Genomic DNA, 23365 nt, shown 5'->3' on the forward strand with positions numbered 1-23365 from the left:
ACCATTCAGAATGGCCATCATCCAAAAATCTACAAACAGTAAATGCTGGAGAGGGTGTGGAGAAAAGGGATCCCTCTTTCACTGTTGGTGGGAATGTAAATTGATACAGCCACTATGGAGAACAGTATGGTGGTTCCTTAAAATACTGAAAATAGAACTACCATACGACCCAGCAATCTCACTACTGGGCATGTACCCTGAGAAAACCATAATTCAAAAAGAGTCATGTACCACAATGTTCATTGCAGCTCTATTTACAATAGCCAGGACTTGAAAGCAACCTAAATGTCCATCAGCAGATGAATGGATAAAGGAGATGTGACACATATATACAATGGAATATTACTCAGCCGTAAAAAGAAACGCAATTGAGTTATTTGTATTGAGGTAGATGGACCTAGTCTGTCATACAGAGTGAAGTAAGGCAGAAAGCGAAAAACAAATACCGTATTCTAACACATATGTATGGAATCTTAAAAAAAAAAAAAAAGGTTCTGAAGAACCTAGGAGCAACACAGGAATAAAGACTCAGATGTAGACAGTGGACTTGAGGACATGGGGAGGGGGAAGTGTAAGCTGGGACAAAGTGAGAGAGTGGCATGGACATATATATGCTATCAAATGTAAAATACATAGCTAGTGGGAAGCAGCCGCATAGCACAGGGAGATCAGCTCTGTGCTTTGTGACCACCTAGAGGGGTGGGGTAGGCAGTGTGGGAGGGAGATGCAAGAGGGAGGAGATATGGGGATATATGTTTATGTATAGCTGATTCACTTTGTTATAAAGCAGAAACTAACACACCTTTGTAAACAATTATACTCCATTAAAGATGGTTAAAAAAAAAAAGAGGGTGTGCAGGTATATGCACATCATGTAGAATTTTCATGAATTCCTCACCAAAATTCAAATTGTAGATTTTTGTAAAAGTGGTATGTTTAATTACAAAATGCATTTCAAAAAAAAAGTTTTCATAAACAATATGCCACTGTGGAAGAAAAAAAAGTATGTACTACATTCTATACTATAATGTCCTTATCCTATACTATAATACATTATACATTATTCTATAACATACTTGTCCTATACTATAATGTCCTTATCCTATACTATAATGTACTATATGTTATACTATAATGTCCTTATTCTATACTATAACATACTTGTCATATACTATCACATACTATATCCTAACGTACTTAACCTCTCTTCACTGCCCTTCCACTCCTCCTCCCCTGTAAGATGAGTATAATAATAGTATCTGCCTCATGGGGTTGTTTTGTGAATATTAAATGAGGGAATGTATTAAAGCACTTAGAAGAGTCCTGGATACATAACATTACAGAGACAGTGCTTTTATTTTTATAACCCAATGGCTGGGATGTCTTGCTTGTTTAAGTTTCCTTGCCTCTGGGACATAGTGCTTTGCTGTGTCAGTAACTTTGAAGTGAGGATAGAGGGGAGCATGGGTTGATAGGATTCTCGTGAAGAAGATGCTGTGTGCAGAACAGAGCTCAGTAAATTTTCATAGGTTAATAGATTGAGTAACCCTGCAAGAGCCATGTCCACAGTTTGCTGCCTTTAAAGTGCTGTTATTTTTTTCTACTTATGTCAAAATGATGATGTATCAGTAAACCCCAGTCCCTGTGTGTCATCTCTCCAGAATTTCCTTATCATTCTTACTTGCCTTCACTATCTTCCCATTAAATGGCTCAGATGAACTGATGTGGCACATAGTCCCAATATCCCTTAGAAAGTTTCTCTTTTTAATTAGGAATATGTTCATCTGAAAATAAAAGAAAGACCAGCTGAGAGAAGTTTAAAGAAAGGATTTGTTTTTCTCACTTAATAAAAAGCACCAAGGCAGTGGTACAGCTGCCCAGTCCCAGAGATGGCCCTGGGGATTCAGGCTGTGTCTCCACCCTTCCTGGGTCAGCCTTCATCCTCCTGCTTGTCACCTCCTGGTTGAAGATGGCGAGGCAGCTATGTCTCCAGGCCTCACGACTGAAGGAAGTAAAGTGAATGGTGGAGGGGTGTCTTTTTAGCAAGGCTTAGCTATTTTATCCAGGGATGTTTGCCTATATTTCATTGGTCAGACACATGCCATAGGACTACTATTATCAACAAAGAAGGCTGGGAAGTTACAAATTTTAGATGGCCACATTGCTACCCTGAACAAATCAGGTTAGTGAGGAGGAAGCATGTGTGTGAGTTGAGGGGGAAGATGGAAGGAGTGGGTGATGTGAGGGGGGAATGGCCGTTGGATAGATAATTAGCAGTGTCTATGCCAAGAATTCACCGGTCACATGGTTTTGGCAATAGGTTCTCTATTCTGGCTTACGCAAACCCTAGAGACTGCCCTGCTTTATGCTCATACAGACATGGGTAAGGCAGAGTTTATAACCCAGTGGGTAGGTTCAGCAGGGGGTCCTGGAGGTAAGCTAGACTATCTGGTTTGCTTTTATCTGTATTAAAGAATAACAGAGCCCCTAAGTATGAGATAGTCGCTCATTTTGTAGTAAGTTTCAGAGACAGTAATTGGGGTGCACACTACATCTGGCAAGTGAAAAAATCAACCCTCCTGTTGTTGCAGTGGGAAACAATAAAGAGAATCACTAGTCTAACAACTGGGGGGCTTTAAAAATTGGAGTATAAATCCCTGCCAGATAAAGGAACTTCCACTGCACTGTTTGCTTGGACTTACCTTCTGTCTTAAGAGTATCATTCTTGAGTTTTTCTCCCTGCAGCCTAACAGCTCACAAACAGACCACCCCTCTCACTGAACCAAGAGGCCAGAGTCACATTAGAGAAATGATGACATCATTTGCATTTAAAGAGCTCCTTGCATTTCATAGCCTTTTCTGTATACATCACTTTTAATTAGATTTTCACAATCACTTGGTAGGAGTTGGGGTATGGTAGTAGGAAAGAAAAAACTCTCAATCATTCTCTTTGTAGATAAGCAGACTGAGGCTGAAAGAGAACTTAGTTAAATCCACCTAACTGGTACTTGCCCAACTTCTGACCCTCACCCCACTGAACCAGGAGCTCACTTATGGAACCAGCTCTTGCTTAATTTAAAAAGCCAAAAATGCTAGCTGACATTTTTGGTGATTTGATGCTCACCTTCTGCTTTATTATCTTTTCTCCCTGAATGTCTATTTTTGATTCTGTACATCTTCCTAACTTGATTTCTGTACATCTTCAATTCTCTTTTTTTTTTTTTTTTTAATTTTATTTATTTATTTTTGGCTGTGTTGGGTCTTTGCTTCTGTGCGAGGGCTTTCTCCAGCTGCGGCAAGTGGGGGCCACTCTTCATCGCAGTGCGGGGGCCACTCTTCATCGTGATGCGCGGGCTCCCCACCACCGCAGCCTCTCCCGCTGCGGAGCACAGGCTCCAGACGCGCAGGCTCAGCAATTGTGGCTCACGGGCCCAGTCGCTCCGCGGCACGTGGGATCCCCCCAGACCAGGGCCCGAACCCGGGTCCCCTGCATTGGCAGGCGGACTCTCAACCACTGCGCCACCAGGGAAGCCCCCTTCAATTCTCTTCTTGATCTTGAACCTGGGTTCCAACACAGTTGCTGGTTTGATGTGCCCCCAGTCGTTGTCCTAGTGAGCCAAGGCCTCCTTGGGCCACTCCTTATGGGGAAGCAAACCATGCTGGGTCCTTTGTATCAACTTGCCTCCTCATGTTTATACCATCTTACAAGTCACAATGCAGTTGTGTGGAATAAAAACATAACCAGAATAATACTGCTCTTCAAACTTTTAATTATCTATAACAAACACTAGCTTTTCAAACTGGCATTGCATTTTACGTTCTGCTTATCATTGGTCCCCCTGAAGCACCTCTCCCAACCCCAGATCAGGAAGTCTAATCATTCTCTTGCTTTTGCTTGGCAGTGGCCCAAACAGTTTTCTCCCCTTTTCACATCCACCTTGCAGTTCTCAGGATTTGCATGGATTCTGTTCCCTGTTCTCCATATCTTTCTTAACTGGAAAACCTGTGTAGCAATTTGAATTCTGTTCTCCCACCCTCCTCTGCCAGGGGCTTACCCAACCAGGGTTTTAGTAAATTCTTTACTGCTACCTTGAATCTATTTTCTGTCCGTGACCTCTATTTTCTTGTCACTGGCAACAATGTTCCTGGTGCTTCATATCTAATTTTCAATTTCCCCATCATGCATCTTCCAACAAAGTGCACTTACAGTGCAGTGGGAAACCTAGGAAGGAAAAAAGTTCTAGATGACAGCAGGCATTTGCTGTGTCTTCATTCTTGATTACATCTCTGCCTGCCAGCTGTCCTCACAATTTCCTTGCCGACGGCAGCTTCCTTAGCAGGGGGCCCTGTGCCCCATTTCTGGATGAAGTTACTGCTGGCATTTCTCCCTCAGTTATTCTCCAGCTGATAAAAATGGATTAAGAACTGGTGGCCAGCTTCCTTGGCCCAGAGCCAGGAAGTAGAAGGGTTGAATAAAAAATTGAAATTCTTTTCAGAATCTGGAAGTTAAAATCGTCTCAGATTCCTCATCTTGGCTTGGAAGAGGAAAAGACAGCAGTTCTATATCTAATGGTTCATGTGAAGTGCAGCAAAGGAATTGGAGGCCAATAGAATGAGAACAACTAGATACTGGGGAACCTGTTTATTGCAGGCTCTGTGCTAACCAACTAGTTGTGTGACTTGGAGGAAATCGGTTCACCTTTCTGAGTCTTATAAATGGACTACTTATCAGTATGTTTCCAGCTTTAAAATGTTAACAAAGGAAGAGCTAAATGAGTTTATCTCCCTTTATGGCATTAGCTATTCCTGCTTATTCCTCTAAGTTTCATGATCAAAATGTATACATCAATAGAAGTAGGAACTGGGCTCTAAGCTAGAGGCCATCCAGGATCTGCACTCTTTTTATGAAGAGTCTGCCCCACTCAACACCTTTTTCATTTTACACAGTAGGCCTGTGTCCTCCCTTGTTGTGAATCAGTCTGGCACAGGGCAGGGGTTCTCAAATTTGAGTATGCATCAGATTTACCCAGAAACCTATTAAAATATAAATTGTGGGGCTTCCCTGGTGGCGCAGTGGTTGAGAATCTGCCTGCCAATGCAGGGGACACGGGTTTGAGCCCTGGTCTGGGAAGATCCCACATGCCATGGAGCAACTAGGCCCGTGAGCCACAGCTACTGAGCCTGCGCGTCTGGAGCCTGTGCTCCGCAACGAGAGACCGCAACAGTGAGAGGCCCCGCGCAACGCGATGAAGAGAGGCCCCCGCTTGCCACAACTAGAGAAAGCCCTCGCACAGAAACAAAGACCCAACACAGCCATAAATAAATAAATAAATAAATAAATAAATAAAAATAATAATTGCGTCCCTTGAAACAAATTTAAAATATATATATATATATATATATATATATATATATATATATATATATATATATATATATATATATATATACTGTATGTCCCACTCCCAAGAGTTGCTTTTCAGAAGGTCTGAGATGAGGCCTCCAAATTTGCATTTGTGACAAGTTCCCAGGTAATGCTGATACTGATGGTGTGGGGCTCACACTTCCAGAACTTGACAGTGGAGTGAGCCAAGGTTTTGCACACAGATAGGAGTTCAAATGTTGACTCTTGTCATTTACTGTTTGTGTGACTTTGGGCACGTTATTTCATCTGTCTAAGCCTTGGTTTCCTCACCCATAAGTAGGACAAAAAATATTTTCTAGGTTGCTGTAAGAGTTAACTGTTGCCATATACTAGTGTCTGGTATTTTTCCAAAATTCATTTCCTATTCCCTTGTTCTTTTTCCCCTCCATTTGAAATCTTCCAGGAAAATAATCAAATCATGAATTATTTTTGTAGTGACCATAATCTCACAAGCAGAATTAAGGGAAACAACTTCTATTCTAAAAGCCTTCTGAAAGGACATAATTTTAGCGAGTTTAATAAAAAACCTTTTTGAACACTCAAGAAAGTATTTCATGGGAATCTTCCCATCTAAAACTCTCAAATATTTTTCAGTTACAGCATATACGGCCAATACATTAGCCTTTGTTATCCATCCAGATTCTTAAGAGAACCAGACCAGGACTAAAATGAGGCATAAAATCTTGAGGAAATAGGTAATTGTCATTCATTTTCATTTTCTCTTAACCTAAACATGTGGGACTTATGTATCTGAGTGGAAGACTAAGAATGTTTGGTACTTATTAGATAAATTACCTGTTCTCTTAGCCCAGTCATACAACGAGTCATAGTAGGAATGAGATAGCAGGGATTTCTGGATTAGGCAAATGCAGAAATCATTAGTAAAGAGAGTTGAAAACTATTATAGATATAATAATAGGGGAAAGTATTCAAATATTCCTTTAATCCAGAGTCACAAACTCAAATATCTGAAGTTGTTCAGATATGAATCCTTGTTATGATTTGTTTCATTAGACCACCTTAACTTACATTTATTTAACTCAGATTCACTTTTATTACTTTTTAAATATTGAACCCAGAGGGAGAGAAATGACTCTAACACAGAAATAAGTTTTCTCTTAATCTCTTAAAAGGCATGGCCTTCTAGGTTTTTTTTTGTTTTGTTTTGTTTTGTTTTTTTCTCTTCCAACTTATTTTAGACATGTGAAGACAAATTTGATCTTACATTTAACTTCTTTAATAAAAATGGCAGCACAAGTATGGTGATAAATGGAAACCGTTGCTCAGTCCCAGGGTAAAGGAGACGAAAGGGAAAGGGAGGGATGGTGAGTAACTAAAACCTCATGCCCTGCCTTCAGGGGCAGCTGCTACATGCCCAGAGTAGATCTCTGCCAGGTGAGAAGGTAGGCCCGGTGCTGTAATATTTTGATATTTTTAAAGATATGTAGGAAATGAAGGTTTTTATGTGAAGATGATTAATTTTTAATGTTAATAACAAATTAAGAGAAAAATACCATGCATGTTCTTACTGTTTATGAAACAGAATATGCGGGCTGGCTCTGCTGCATGCTGCCAGGTATCACCCTCTGCTTAACCCACCTGACGGTCCTCTGAAAAGGCAAGTGATCCTCCAGTACCACCATGGTTCAGGAGGCTAGAAGTGGGCCTAGGCTGAGAGGATATGCGTTTCAGTCTTGGCTTTAGTAGTTAGACCCCCTGCAGCTACTCCCAGGCTGGGAAGTAATGTTGAAATATTTCCAATGAAAGGAAAACCATGTGGATGAAATGAATTGATGTCACCTTTTAATATCTTGAACTCACATGATGTAACAAAGAGTCTTTTGTGACAGGGGATGACATGACATTCCTCTCCTTCCCTTTAAAAAAGTTAAATAAAAACATTAACATATTGGGCTTCCCAGGTGGCGCAGTGGTTGAGAGTCTGCCTGCCAATGCGGGGGACACGGGTTCGAGCCCTAGTCTGGGAGGATCCCACATGCCGCGGAGCGGCTGGGCCCGTGAGCCACAATTACTGAGCCTGCACGTCTGGAGCCTGTGCTCCGCAACAAGAGAGGCCGCGATAGTGAGAGGCCCGCGCACCGCGATGAAGAGTGGCCCCCGCTTGCCGCAACTGGAGAGAGCCCTCGCACAGAGGCGAGGACCCAACACAGCCATAAATAAATAAATAATAAAAAATTTTAAAAAACCCAAAACATTAACATATCATTACAAAACTAAAAATAAAGTGGTACATAAAATTATTAGGGAGAGTCGACCTCCACCTGGTCCCACTCCCTAAACTTAGCTACTCTGAATACTGTAATAGATCCTCCCAAACTTCCTCTATGCTTTTCTCTGTTAACTATATAAATGTAAATATATATCGTATATGTTAAATGTAGGACTATGCTATATGTAATTGTCTGTCCCTTGTTTTGCTTTTGTCAGCTACAAATTGGCACTTTCCATTGGTACTTGCCATCTACCTCTACAAGGATTAAATCATGTGCTGCTGCCGCTGCTGACTTTCAATACCCCCTGAAAGGAGTTCAGGGTGGAGAGCTGAAATGAGGTACTCTGTGTTCTGGGAAAACCCGGCAGAACAAGTCTTCAAATAGTTAGATATTTTCAAGAACCAATTTTATGAGCCCAATTCTTAGATCTCCTCATATCTAGAAAAGCACTAAAATCCTTCATGGTGACGTCTGCTCCCCGTGACTAGCAGTAACCTGCACGAGACTAGCAGAAACCTTCTGTAAAAAATATGTGCTTGATTGCATGTATTCCGCCATCACCAAAATCACATATATACCGAACTTCCACCCTGCCTCTTTGGAGCAGTTTCTCAGAGCTATCTGAAATGCTGTCTCCTGGGCTGCAGTCCTCATTTTGCCCCCAAATAAAATTTAACTTGCAACTCTCACATTGTGCATTTTTTAAAAGTCAACAGTTATGGCGACCACGAATAAAGGACCCAGAGTGGACTTCTCTCTTTCTCCTGAACTCTGTGAAGAACTGGAGCTTTGGTACCAGCAGAGGCCCTTTGCACCCATCCATCTCCTCAGAGAGTCCAGACGAATTTGGATAAGTCTCTCCTGGTTCTCGGATCTCCCATATTGGTTGATGATCCTGAGTTTCATTTGGTGGTGTAGCAGGTACCTGCCTCCTCCCAGTTGAAAGATACTGGGGGGGGGGGGCACCTGGTTGAAAGATACCAGGGAAATACCCACCCAGTGGAAAGACACTAGGTGGGGCTCAGTTGAAAGATACCAGGGTTTGCTCAGTTGAGGAGACTGAGTGGTCTGCATTGAGGGGTTAGGTAAGAGGCTGATCAGACGCTTTTCCTCAATTCAGCTGCATTAGTAGAATTTGTCAGGATAAAAGTGAAGATACTACATGAGAGCTTTGCTCTGAAGAAAAGGGATAAGATTCCTCTTGGCTGGTTAACAGCTTTCTCAGGCGACTGAGAAATTTATAAGAGTGGTGGAGGCAGAGTCCTCATACTGCACAGTGGTCCCATAGGGAAGCCCACTCATTAATTAAAACACTTGCTCATCCAGGGGTCACGGATAAGAATTGGCCGTTCAGAGATCCAAGCACCAGCAGTGGTCTTAGACCGCCAAAGGGAGAAAATGAGACAAGTAAGAGGGCTGAAAGGACTCCAGAGTGATGCCTAGAGGAGTTAAGCTCACAAGTAGCACTCTGGCCACCATACAATTTCATTAGTGTTTATATCCCTGACAAATTCAACTTTAAAATGGGAAATAGAGCCTCTCAAACACAGAAACAAGGGGCATCAGAAAGCCAATCTCTGACTAATACTCCAGCCAGGTTTATGTATGTACAAAAACTCATACTGGCAACTATCTACTTAATTGGGGCACTCATACTAAAGGAGATCTCAACCTAAAATGACCAAATTGGGGTCCTTTTGATATTCCAAAATTAATATTTTTGCAAGCACAGTTAGAAAAAAGACAAACTGAATGGAATGCTTACTTTGATTGGTATCTAGAAGCTTCTAAAAGAAGAAATGATAGAGTTACTTCTTTGCAGGAAACCAACAATTAATTACTTGAAACTGTATCAGACCAACTTTTCAAAACAATTAAAAAGAAAGAAAAGGGGGTATCTATGAAAATTATAAACCTTCAGTTGCATCAATTAAGTACACAATGCCAGTCGAAGGTTAACCAACCGCTGTTCAATTCCCAACCAGTAGAGAAAGCTAGCTTGAAGGAAAAAAATTCTCTTCAGAATTCTGACCCTAAGGGAATAAGTCCTACTAGGAGAACCTGATTTTTCTCTCCTTGAGAAAAGAGCTTGAGATCAGAGCTCTCAGTAACACTTATCTTATCTAGACCACCTCTAATTCCTGAGATTAAGAATTTAAAAAAACTGGAAAAAGACTTTTAAAATTGTTTCTTATTCCAACTGTTATTTATAAACTAGTGAGTTTATATTATGATATCTGATTCATGACTAAGTTTAGAAAATGCAGCTAGATCTCTTGTTGTGTCTCTGGATATATGTATGTCTCAGTATGTGTCTTTGTCTTTGGATAATATTGCTGTGGTTAATTTGTAAATGAGCTCTATTTAATTGGCTTAAAGAAAAGTAAGCACTTACAAGTTAAACAATTCTAAATACAAGAGAAATTAAGCTAAATAAATTTCAGGTTCACATGAACTGGGAAATATTCAGAATTAAATGAATATCTGGTATAATGTTTGTTGATCTTGTTAATATAGACATGTCTTTAGAGTCATCAACATTAAATGTAATACTTTATTGTTCCTGGGTTTAATACAAGCTACATAAAATCTTTTTATATCTGCTACAAATTTGTCAACAAGTGAAGTAACTTGATGTGAAGAAACTTTTAAGGAGAGAAAATGTAAATGAGATAAGAGCTTTCAGATAAATTATATTAAGAAAAATTATGCTCTAGGAATGTCTATCTAAAATAGTCTCTCCAGATTCTGGTAACTTGAGATTCTAGAGCGGTGCTAAATTGTTAAGTAATGGAAGCTTGTTGAATAGCTAAGTCATTCCCAAATAAAATAAGATACTGAAACATTAATTACTGAACATCGGCTTCCTTTTACAGAGAAACAAAAGGTATTTAGGCTATTAATGAATATGTTTGGTGCCACATTCTCTAAAGAAAGCAAATGTTTTTAAAAAATATCTCTGGTATTTATGGTCACCAATCTACAGAATGCTAATGTGAAGGACAGTTCATAATTGCTTATTTCTTAGTTTTCACACAAAAAAAATAGGGTTTTAAGAGCTGAGGATTCTAACTTAAACACGTAACTAAAGCTAATAGAAATAGTAAAGGAAATATTTCAGTATACAGTAGGAAAGTAGGATGTATGTTTTCAGTAAAGAAAGCATGAGGAATGGAATTACATTTTATTAAGAGAAAAGGAAGTAGGTCTGCCTTATAGCTGGCTGCTTCTGGATGGGAAAATAAAGTAACAGATAAAGAAAGTGATAAAAATCTTTGTGGAAAGTGGACCCTGAGAAAAGAGTTTTGTGCAAGGTTAGGATTGACTAAGCTTAGAATAAATTTAGTTGAATAAATGAATTTCATAGTAAGCTGCAAAATTTGAATTTGGCTTCTCTCTCTCAAAAGGACAAGATTTCTTAAAATGTTGAATTCCTTTGATAACAGATTGATAACTGTTGTTATCTGTTATCTGTTATCAATCAGTTCCATCACGGAACTGCTCCGGAGCCCTAGGGGAGGGCGGCATCACTGAGGCTGCCAGCACTGGAGGAGCCCTGGCAGCCAAAGCCGTGACAGTCCTGGGGACGGTGGGCCAGGTGGACTGAAGTCAAAGTTCTTGTAAACAGAGCAGCCCTGAGAGAGAGGAGAAGATGGCGGAAGAGTAAGACACGGAGATCACCTTCCTCCCCACAGATACATCAGAAATACATCTACATGTGGAACTGCTCCTATAAAACACCCACTGAACGCTGGCAGAAGACGTCAGAACCCCCAAAAGGAGAGGAGATTCAGAGCGCCACCTAAACGAGCTCCAGAGATGGGCACGAACCACGGCTATCGGCGCGGACCCCAGAGACGGGCATGAAACGCTAAGGCTGCTGCTGCCACCACCAAGAAGCCTGTGTGGAAGCACAGGTCACTATCCACACTGCCCCTCCCAGGAGCCTGCGCAACCCAACACTGCCAGCATCCCATGATCCAGGGACAACTTCCCCGGGAGAACGTGCGGCGCGCCTCAGGCTGCTGCAACATCACGCCGGCCGCAGCCGCTGAAGGCTCGCCCCCCATCCGCACCCCTCCCTCCCCCCAGCCTGAGTGAACCAGAGCCCCCAAATCAGCTGCTCCTTTAACCCTGTCCTGTCTGAGCGAAGAACAGACGGCCTCAGGTGACCTACATGCAGAGGCGGGTCCAAATCCAAGGCTGAAACCCGGGAGCTGTGCGAACAAAGAACAGAAAGGGAAATTTCTCCCAGCAGCCTCAGATGCAGCGGATTAAAGCTCCACAAAAAACTTGATGTACCTGCATCTGTGGAATACCTGAATAGACAATGAATCATCCCAAATTGAGGAGGTGGACTCTGGGAGCAAGATATATTATTTTACCCCTTTTCCTCTTTCTGTGAGTGTGTATGTGTATGCTTCTGTGTGAGATTTTCTCTGTATAGCTTTGCTTTCACCATTCATCCTAGGGTTCTGACCGTCCATTTTTTTGTTTTTTGTTTTTTTTTAAGACTTTTTTTCTTTCTTCATAATTACTTTTTATTTTAATAACTTCATTTTATTTTATCTTACTTTATTTTATTTTACCCTCTTTCTTTTTTTCTTTTTATTTTTCTCCCTTTTATTCTGAGCCATGTGGATGAAAGGCTCTTGGTGCTCCAGCTAGGCACCAGGGCTGCGACTCTGAGGTGGGAAAGCCAACTTCAGGACACTGGTCCACAAGAGACTTTCCAGCTCCATGTAATACAAAACAGCAAAAATCTCCCAAAGATCTCCATCTCAACACCAAGACCCAGCTTCACTCAACGACCAGCAAGCTACAGTGCTGGACACCCTATGCCAAACCACTAGCAAGACAGGAACACAGCCCCATCCATTAGCAGACAGGCTGCCTAAAATCATAATAAGGCCACAGACACCCCCAAAACACACCACCAGACGTGGACATGCCCACCAGAAAGACAAGATCCAGCCTCATCCACCAGAACACAGGCCCTAGGCCCCTCCACCAGGAAGCCTACACAACCCACTGAACCAACCTTAGCCACTGGGGACATATACCAAAAACGACAGGAACTACGAACTGGTAGCCTGCAAAAAGGAGACCCCAAACAGAGTAAGATAAGCAAAATGAGAAGATAGAAAAACACACAGCAGATGAAGAACAAGGTAAAAACACATCAGACCTAACAAATGAAGAGGAAATAGGCAGTCTACCTGAAAAAGAATTCAGAATAATGATAGTAAAAATGATCCAAAATCTTGGAAATAGAATAGACAAAATGCAAGAAACATTTAACAAGGACCTAGAAGAACTAAAGAGGAACCAAGCAATGGTGAAAAACACAATAAATGATATTAAAAATACTCTAGACGGGATCAATAGCAGAATAACTGAGGCAGAAGAATGGATAAGTGACCTGGAAGATAAAATAGGGGAAATAACTACTGCAGAGCAGAATAAAGAAAAAAGAATGAAAAGAACTGAGGACAGTCTCAGAGACCTCTGGGACAATATTAAACGCACCAACATTTGAATTATCGGGGTCCCAGAAGAAGAAGAGAAAAAGAAAGGGACTGAGAAAATATTTGAAGAGATTATAGTTGAAAACTTCCCTATTATGGGAAAGGAAATAGTTAATCAAGTTCTGGAAACACAGAGAGTCCCATACAGGATAAATCCAAGGAGAAACATGCCAAGACACATATTAATCAAACTATCAAAAATTAAATATAAAAAAAAATATTAAAAGCAGCAAGGGAAAAACAACAAATAACACACAAGGGAATCCCCATAAGGTTAACAGCTGATCTTTCAGCAGAAACTCTGCAAGCCAGAAGGGAGTAGCAGGTTATATTTAAAGTGATGAAAGGCAAAAACCTACAACCAAGATTACTCTAGCCAGCAAGGACCTTATTCAGATTCGACAAAGAAATTAAAACCTTTACACACAAGCAAAAGCCAAAAGAATTCAGCACCACCAAATCAGCTTTACAACAAGTGCTAAAGGAACTTCTCTAGGCAAGAAACACAGGAGAAGGAAAAGACCTACAATTACAAACCTCCCAAAATTAAGAAAATGGTAATAGAAACATACATATCAATAACTGCCTTGAATGTAAATGGATTAAATGCTCCAACAAAAGACATAGACAGGCTAAATGGATACAAAAACAAGCCCCATATATATGCTGTCTACAAGAGACCCAATTCAGACCTAGAGACACATACAGACTGAAAGTGAGGGGATGGAAAAAGATATTCCATGCAAATGGAAATCAAAAGAAAGCTTAGCAATTCTCATATCAGACAAAATAGACTTTAAAATAAAGACTATTACAAGAGACAAAGAAGGACACTATATAATGATCAAGGGATCGATCCAAGAGGAAGGTATAACAATTGTAAATATTTATGCACCCAACATAGGAGCACCTCAATACATAAGGCAAATACTAACAGCCATAAAAGGGGAAATTGACAGCAACACAATCATAGTAGGGGACTTTAACACCCCACTTTCACCAATGGACAGATCATCCAAAATGAAAATAAATAAGGAAACACAAGCTTTAAATGATACATTAAACAATATGGACTTAATTGATATTTATAGGACATTCCACCCAAAAACAACAGAATACACATTTTTCTCAAGTGCTCATGGAACATTCTCCAGGATAGATTATATCTTGGGTCACAAATCAAGCCTTGGTAAATTTAAGAAAATTGAAATCGTATCAAGTATCTTTTCCGACCACAACGCTATGAGACTAGATATCAATTACAGGAAAAGATCTGTAAAAAATACAAACACATGGAGGCTACACAATACATTACTTAATAACGAAGTGATTACTGAAGAAATCAAAGGGGAAATCAAAAAATACCTAGAAACAAATGACAATGGAGACACGACGACCCAAAACCTATGGGACGCAGCAAAAGCAGTGCTAAGAGGGAAGTTTATAGCAATACAAGCCTACCTCAAGAAACAGGAAACATCTCGAATAAACAACCTAACCTTGCACCTAAAGCAATTAGAGAAAGAAGAACAAAAAAACCCCAAAGCCAGCAGAAGGAAAGAAATTATAAAGATCAGGTCAGAAATAAATGAAAAAGAAATGAAGGAAACAATAGCAAAAATCAATGAAACTAAAAGCTGGTTCTTTGAGAAGATAAACAAAATTGATAAACCATTAGCCAGACTCATCAAGAGAAAAAGGGAGAAGACTCAGATCAATAGAATTAGAAATGAAAAAGGAGAAGTAACCACTGACACTGCAGAAATACAAAAGATCATGAGAGATTACTACAAGCAACTCTATGCCAATAAAATGGACAACCTGGAAGAAATGGCAGATTCTTAGAAATGCACAAACTGCCGAGACTGAACCAGGAAGAAATAGAAAATATGAACAGACCAATCACAAGCACTGAAATTGAAACTGTGATTAAAAATCTTCCAACAAACAAAAGCCCAGGACCAGATGGCTTCACAGGCGAATTCTATCAAACATTTAGAGAAGAGCTAACACCTATCCTTCTCAAACTCTTCCAAAATATTGCAGAGGGAGGAACACTCCCAAACTCATTCTACGAGGCCACCATCACCCTGATACCAAAACCAGACAAAGATGTCAGAAAGAAAGAAAACTACAGGCCAATATTACTGATGAACATAGATGCAAAAATCCTCAACAAAATACTAGCAAACAGAATCCAACAGCACATTAAAAGGATCATACACCATGATCAAGTGGGGTTTATCCCAGGAATGCAAGGATTCTTCAATATACGCAAATCAATCAATGTGATACACCATATTAACAAATTGAAGGAGAAAAACCATATGATCATCTCAATAGATGCAGAGAAAGCTTTCGACAAAATTCAACACCCATTTATGATAAAAGCCCTGCAGAAAGTAGGCATAGAGGGAACTTTCCTCAACATAATAAAGGCCATATATGACAAACCCACAGCCAACATTGTCCTCAATGGTGAAAAACTGAAACCATTTCCACTAAGATCAGGAACAAGACAAGGTTGCCCACTCTCACCACTATTATTCAACATAGTTTTGGAAGTGTTAGCCACAGCAATCAGAGAAGACAAAGAAATAAAAGGAATCCAAATCGGAAAAGAAGAAGTAAAGCTGTCACTATTTGCAGATGACATGATACTATACATAGAGAATCCTAAAGATGCTACCAGAAAACTCCTAGAGCTAATCAATGAATTTGGTAAAGTAGCAGGATACAAAATTAATGCACAGAAATCTCTTGCATTTCTATACACTAATGATGAAAAATCTGAAAGTGAAATTAAGAAAACACTCCCATTTACCATTGCAACAAAAAGAATAAAATATCTAGGAATAAACCTACCTAAGGAGACAAAAGACCTGTATGCAGAAAATTATAAGACACTGATGAAAGAAATTAAAGAGGATACAAATAGATAGAGAGATATACCATGTTCCTGGATTGGAAGAATCAACATTGTGAAAATGACTCTACTACCCAAAGCAATCTACAAATTCAATGCAATCCCTATCAAACTACCACTGGCATTTTTCACAGAACTAGAACAAAAAATTTCACAATTTGTATGGAAACACAAAAGACCCCGAATAGCCAAAGCAACCTTGAGAACGAAAAATGGAGCTGGGGGAATCAGGCTCCCTGACTTCAGACTATATTACAAAGCTTCATTAATCAAGACAGTTTGGTACTGGCACAAAAACAGAAATATAGATCAATGGAACAGGATAGAAAGCCCAGAGATAAACCCACACACATATGGTCACCTTATCTTTGATAAAGGAGGCAAGCATATACAGTGGAGAAAAGACAGCCTCTTCAATAAGTGGTGCTGGGAAAATTGGACAGGAACATGTAAAAGTATGAAATTAGAACACTCCCTGACACCATGCACAAAAATAAACTCAAAATGGATTAAAGACCTAAGTGTAAGGCCAGACACTATCAAACTCTTAGAGGAAAACATAGGCAGAACACTCTATGACATACATCACAGCAAGATTCTTTTTGACCCAGCTCCCAGAGAAATGGAAATAAGAACACAAATAAACAAATGGGACCTAATGAAACTTAAAAGCTTTTGCACAGCAAAGGAAACCATAAACAAGACCAAAAGACAACCCTCAGAATGGGAGAAAATATTTGCAAATGAAGCAACTGACAAAGGATTAATCTCCAAGATTTACAAGCAGCTCACGCAGCTCAATAACAAAAAAACGAACAACCCAATCCAAAAATGGGCAGAAGATCTAAATAGACATTTCTCCAAAGGAGATATACAGATGGCCTACAGACACATGAAAGAATGCTCAACATCATTAATCATTAGAGAAATGCAAATCAAAACTACAATGAGATATCATCTCACACCGGTCAGAATGGCCATCATCAAAAAATCTAGAAACAATAAATGCTGGAGAGGGTGTGGAGGAAAGGGAACACTCTTGCACTGCTGGTGGGAATGTAAATTGATACAGCCACTATGGAGAACAGTATGGAGGTTCCTTAAAAAACTACAAATAGAACTACCATATGACCCAGCAATCCCACTACTGGGCATATACCCTGAGAAAACCATAGGTCAAAAAGAGTCATGTACCAAAATGTTCATTGCAGCTCTATTTACAATAGCCAGGACATGGAAGCAACCTAAATGTCCATCGACAGATGAATGGATGAAGAAGATGTGGCACATATATACAATGGAATATTACTCAGCCATGAAAAGAAATGAAATGGAGGTATTTGTAATGAGGTGGATGGAGTTAGAGTCTGTCATACAGAGTGAAGTAAGTCAGAAAGAGAAAAACAAATACAGTATGCTAACACATATATACGGAATCTAAGGGGAAAAAAAAAAAAAAAAGGCCATGAAGAACCTAGTGGCAAGACGGGAAGAAAGACACAGACCTACTAGAGAATGGACTTGAGGATATGGGGAGGGGGTGGGGTGAGTTGTGACAGGGTAAGAGAGTGTCATGGACATATATACACTACCAAATGTAAAATAGATAACTAGTGGGAAGCAGCCGCATAGCACAGGGAGATCAACTCGGTGCTTTGTGACCACCCAGAGGGGTGGGATGGGGAGGGTGGGAGGGAGGGAGATGCAAGAGGGAAGAGAAATGGGAACATATTGTATATGTATAACTGATTCACTTTGTTAAAAAGCAGAAGCTAACACACTATTGTAAGGCAATTATACTTCAATAAAGATGTTTAAAAAAAAATAAAAATAAAATAAAATAAAGACTATTACAAGAGACAAAGAAGGACACTATATAATGATCAAGGGATCGATCCAAGAAGAAGGTATAACAATTGTAAATATGTATGCACCCAACATAGGAGCACCTCAACACATAAGGCAAATACTAACAGCCATAAAAGGGGGAATCAACAGTAACACAATCATAGTAGGGGACTTTAACACCCCACTTTCACCAATGGACAGACCATCCAAAATGAAAATAAATAAGGAAACACAAGCTTTAAATGATACATTAAACAAGATGGACTTAATTGATATTTATAGGACATTCCATCCAAAAACAACAGAATTCACATTTTTCTCAAGTGCTCATGGAACATTCTCCAGGATAGATCATATCTTGGGTCACAAATCAAGCCTTGGTAAATATAAGAAAATTGAAATCGTATCAAGTATCTTTTCCGACCACAATGTTATGAGACTAGATATCAATTACAGGAAAAGATCTGTAAAAAATACAAACACATGGAGGCTACACAATACACTACTTAAAAACGAAGTGATCACTGAAGAAATCAAAGGGGAACTCAAAAAATACCTGGAAACAAATGACAATGGAGACACAACGACCCAAAACCTATGGGATGCAGCAAAAGCAGTTTTAAGAGGGAAGTTTAAAGCAATACAAGCCTACCTCAAGAAACAGGAAACATCTCGAATAAACAACCTAACCTTGCACCTAAAGAAATTAGAGAAAGAAGAAAAAAAAAAAAACCCCAAAGTTATCAGAAGGAAAGAAATCATAAAGATCAGATCAGAAATAAATGAAAAAGAAATGAAGAAAACAATAGCAAAGATCAATAAAACTAAAAGCTGGTTCTTTGAGAAGATAAATAAAATTGATAAACCATTAGCCAGACTCATCAAGAGAAAAAGGGAGAAGACTCAAATCAATAGAATTAGAAATGAAAAAGAAGTAACAACTGACACTGCAGAAATATAAACAATCATGAGAGATTACTACAAGCAACTCTATGCCAATAAAATGGACAACCTGGACGAAATGGACAAATTCTTGGAAATGCACAACCTACCGAGCCTGAAGCAGGAAGAAACAGAAAATATGAACAGACCAATCACAAGCACTGAAATTGAAACTGTGATTAAAAATCTTCCAACAAACAAAAGCCCAGGACCAGATGGCTTCACAGGTGAATTCTATCAAACATTTAGTGAAGAGCTAACACTTATCCTTCGCAAACTCTTCCAAAATATTGCAGAGGGAGGAACACTCCCCAACTCATTCTATGAGGCCACCATCACCCTGATACCAAAACCTGACAAAGATGTCACAGATAAGGAATACTACAGGCCAATATCACTGACGAACATAGATGCAAAAATCCTCAACAAAATACTAGCAAACAGAATCCAACAGCACATTAAAAGGATCATACACCATGATCAAGTGGGGTTTATTCCAGGAATGCAAGGACTCTTCAATATATGCAAATCAATCAACGTGATACACCATATTAACAAATTGAAGGAGAAAAACCATATGATCATCTCAATAGATGCAGAGAAAGCTTTTGACAAAATTCAACACCCATTTATGATAAAAGCCCTGCAGAAAGTAGGCATAGAGGGAACTTTCCTCAACATAATAAAGGCCATATATGAAAAACCCACAGCCAATATCGTCCTCAATGGTGAAGAACTGAAACCATTTCCACTAAGATCAGGAACAAGACAAGGTTGCCCACTCTCACCACTATTATTCAACATAGTTTTGGAAGTGTTAGCCACAGCAATCAGAGAAGAAAAAGAAATAAAAGGAATACAAATTGGAAAAGAAGAAGTAAAGCTGTCACTGTTTGCAGATGACATGATATTATACATAAGGAATCCTAAAGATGGTACCAGAAAACTACTAGAGCTAATCAATGAATTTGGTAATGTAGCAGGATACAAATTTAATGCACAGAAATCTCTTGCATACCTATACACTAATGATGAAAAATCTGAAAGTGCAATTAAGAAAACACTCCCATTTACCATTGCAACAAAAAGAATAAAATATCTAGGAATAAATCTACCTAAGGAGACAAAACACCTGTATGGAGAAAATTATAAGACACTGATGAAAGAATTTAAAGATGCTACCAACAGATGGAGAGATATACCATGTTCTTGGAGTGGAAGAATCAACATTCTTTACTCTAAGACTCTACTACCCAAAGCAATCTACAGATTCAATGCAATCCCTATAAAACTACCACTGGCATTTTTCACAGAATTAGAACAAAAAATCTCAAAATTTGTATGGAAACACAAAAGACCCAGAATAGCCAAAGCAATCTTGAGAACGAAAAATGGAGCTGGAGGAATCAGGCTCCCTGACTTCAGACTATACTACAAAGCTACAGTAACCAAGATAGTATGGTACTGGCACAAAAACAGAAACATAGATCAATGGAACAGAATAGAAAGCCCAGAGATAAACCCACGCACATATGGTCACCTTATCTTTGATAAAGGAGGCAAGCATATACAGTGGAGAAAAGACAGCCTCTTACAATAAGTGGTGCTGGGAAAATTGGACAGCTACGTGTAAAAGTATGAAATTAGAACACTCCCTAACACCATACACAAAAATAAACTCAAAATCGATTAAAGACCTAAATGTAAAGCCAGACACTATCAAACTCTTAGAGGAAAACATAGGCAGAACACTCTATGACATAAATCACAGCAAGATCCTTTTTGACCCAGCTCCTAGAGATATGGAAATAAAAACACAAATAAACAAATGGGACCTAATGAAACTTAAAAGCTTTTGCACAGCAAAGGAAACCATAAACAAGACCAAAAGACAACCCTCAGAATGGGAGAAAATATTTGCAAATGAAGCAACGGACAAAGGATTAATCTCCAAGATTTACAAGCAGCTCATGCAGCTCAATAACAAAAAAACAAACAACCCAATCCAAAAATGGCCAGAAGACCTAAATAGACATTTCTCCAAAGAAGATATACAGATTGCCAACAAACACGTGAAAGAATGCTCAACATCATTAATCATTAGAGAAATGCAAATCAAAACTACAATGAGATATCATCTCACACCGGTCAGAATGGCCATCATCAAAAAATCTAGAAACAATAAATGCTGGAGAGGGTGTGGTGAAAAGGGAACACTCTTGCACTGTTGGTGGGAATGTAAATTGATACAGCCACTATGGAGAACAGTATGGAGGTTCCTTAAAAAACTAAAAATAGAACAACCATGTGACCCAGCAATCCCACTACTGGGAATATACCCTGAGAAAACCATAATTCAAAAATAGTCATGTACCAAAATATTCATTGCAGCTCTATTTACAATAGCCAGGACATGGAAGCAACCTAAATGTCCATCATCGGATGAGTGGATAAAGAAGATGTGGCACATATATACAATGGAATATTACTCATCCCTAAAAAGAAACGAAATGGTGTTATTTGTAGTGAGGTGGATGGAGTTAAAGTCTGTCATACAGAGTGAAGTAAATCAGAAAGAGAAAAACAAATACAGTATGCTAACACATATATGGAATCTAAGGGGAAAAAAAAAGGTCATGAAGAACCTAGTGGCAAGACGGGAATAAAGACACAGACCTACTAGAGAATGGACTTGAGGATATGGGGAGGGGGAAGTGTAAGCTGTGACAAAGTGAGAGAGTGGCATGGACATATATACACTACCAAATGTAAAATAGCTAGTGGGAAGCAGCCTCATAGCACAGGGAGATCAGCTCTGTGCTTTGTGACCACCTAGAGGGGTGGGAGGGAGGGAGATGCTAGAGGGAAGAGATATGGGAACATATGTATATGTATAACTGATTCACTCGGTTATAAATCAGAAACTAACACACCATTGTAAAGCAATTATACTCCAATAAAGATGTTAAAAAAATAATAATAATGTTGGAATGGGTGAAATAATGATAGTGAATAGAAAAATTATAAATGGACTTGGAATTGTATATTTATGGGTTCAAATCCTACACTAACGGCTGAAAGATCTTGGGGAAAATGCTCAACTTCTCTGAGTCTAGATTTTCTCATTTGTTAACTAGGAATAATATCCATTTCACTGGAGAGACATGACATTTACAAGCAATAGTAAATTGGAAATGCCTTGTGATAGTACGTGCTCAATACACATTCACTCTCTTCTCCTTCCCCAATTCCACTTGAAAGTCAATACCATGGTGTTTGTATCAAAGCATCATAATCTGCAAATTTTGTAGAGCAAAGCTGATTTACAAATTTAGTACTCAAGGCCCACACCCACGTAAAGTAACTGATTACGGTCCCATAACATTTGCTTATTGCTGCTTTGAAGAGAATCAGGTGTGCATTCTATTACTAACTTACCTGACGATCTTTGGGAAATCCCTTGACCATCTGTGGGCCTCTGTGAAATGAAAGACTGAAGTAGATGTTCCCCCTACTCTGTCATATTCTGACCAATTACCCTGGTGAAAGTTCTGAGGGAGTGACCTTGCCTCCCAAGGCATGTTTGGCCGAAGCCTTGGAGCTGAGATGTTTGGCTGATGAGATCCAAATTAGTCAAAAAGACAAGTGAAAGCCTTGTTCATTAGCCTTGGCCAACAAAGAACCTCACTCCTTTTTCTCCAATCCCATTATTCCAGGAACTAAAGTGCCAGAAGTGTTATCTCATCTTCATTATATCTTTAATACTTTTGAAAGCAACTGACATCACAGGGAAAACTCTAGAACTAGATTTAATGAAGTCATATAGTATGCACTTCTCTGCTTTTGGCTTTTTTTTTTTTTTCTTGTCACACAGTAATGTTATAACACTTTATTTCTAAAAATATCTTTGAGATGAAAAGAAATCTATAAAAGTACTAGTATTTGAAACACTTGAAAAAATGTAAGGAAGATGCTTAAAGGTTTCTATCTATTCTGGTATGCACTACCTCCATGCCTTCCTCACCCGAGTTTGGGATTTTTACTGGCTTTTTAAAATTTCTCTGCTTGTTCTTTTTTGTTTTTTTGTTTTTACAATTAGGCACGATAAAAATTAAAACTCCAGCAGGAAATCCCTCTGACACAAGAGAATTACAACTGCTGTGAGAGGCTTAGGCTGAAAAAGGAAGGTATGCATCTCCTCCAAAGGTGTATCTTTCAGGGAAATGGTTTTTCAATGCAGGCTTTGAAATGAGCAGAGATTATTTCTTAAAAGGTCAGATGCTTTATCCTAACAGAATATTTTCCCATGTCTTTCAGAGGAGACCAGTTACTTATAGATATGTCAACAAAAGTGCTCCTTCCCTCAGACCCAGGCAAAATGAAGAATTTCTTTTTAGCCTTATTTACCCTGTGCTTTAGCCAGTTTCACTGTTTACACCCTTATCCTGAAGTTTTAAGGACT

This window comes from Balaenoptera acutorostrata, chromosome 4, assembly GCF_949987535.1.
Source record: "Balaenoptera acutorostrata chromosome 4, mBalAcu1.1, whole genome shotgun sequence".
Classification (NCBI taxonomy): domain Eukaryota; kingdom Metazoa; phylum Chordata; class Mammalia; order Artiodactyla; family Balaenopteridae; genus Balaenoptera; species Balaenoptera acutorostrata.